This window comes from Mus musculus, chromosome 5 (genome assembly GCF_000001635.26).
Source record: "Mus musculus strain C57BL/6J chromosome 5, GRCm38.p6 C57BL/6J".
Lineage (NCBI taxonomy): Eukaryota > Metazoa > Chordata > Mammalia > Rodentia > Muridae > Mus > Mus musculus.
The window spans coordinates 149,740,514-149,741,040 of record NC_000071.6 but is presented as its reverse complement, the minus strand read 5'-3'; the positions used below and the strand labels follow the sequence as shown (position 1 = coordinate 149,741,040).

General features: G+C 37.8%; 1 protein-coding gene across 3 annotated transcripts in view; it reads right to left on the bottom strand.

Annotated features, from left to right (window-relative positions):
- Positions 1-527, bottom strand: part of B3glct (beta-3-glucosyltransferase) — an 84,500-nt gene that overhangs the window by 21,559 nt on the left and 62,414 nt on the right. The window lies entirely within an intron of this gene.

The following is a 527-nucleotide window of genomic DNA, read 5'->3' as shown; positions in this document are numbered from 1 at the left end:
CTGCAAAGTAAAAAAGAAAAAAGAAATTTAGTGCAGTTTCCCACGACCTTTTTTTCAAAAAATTTAAAGATTTATTTTTATTATATGCCTGTGCATTATGTGTGTGCAGTGCCTGTGGAGGCCAGAAGAGGGCACCAGAAACCCTGGAGCTGCAGTTACACAGAAGGGAGCCATTATGTGGGCGCTGAAGACTGAATGCAGGTCGTCTGCAACAGCAGCCAGTGCTTTTTACTTCTCCAGGCCCTCAAGGATATTTTTCACAATCACCCCCAAAAGCCCTGCCTGCCAGATTTAGATTAAATTTAGGTTAAATTTATGATAAATAAAAGTCTTATTTAAACTCTTTGATTGACTATTAACTGTAGGCCTCCTTGTATAATAAATACATCGATTTAGTCAGTCCAATTTAATAGGATTTGGGATTTGGCATGACCAATCCAAGCAAACCTAGCAACTCATTAACTCATTACTGCGTTTTAATCGGTGATGTCATAGGTAACCCTATAAATTCAAATTAGAATAGTCTT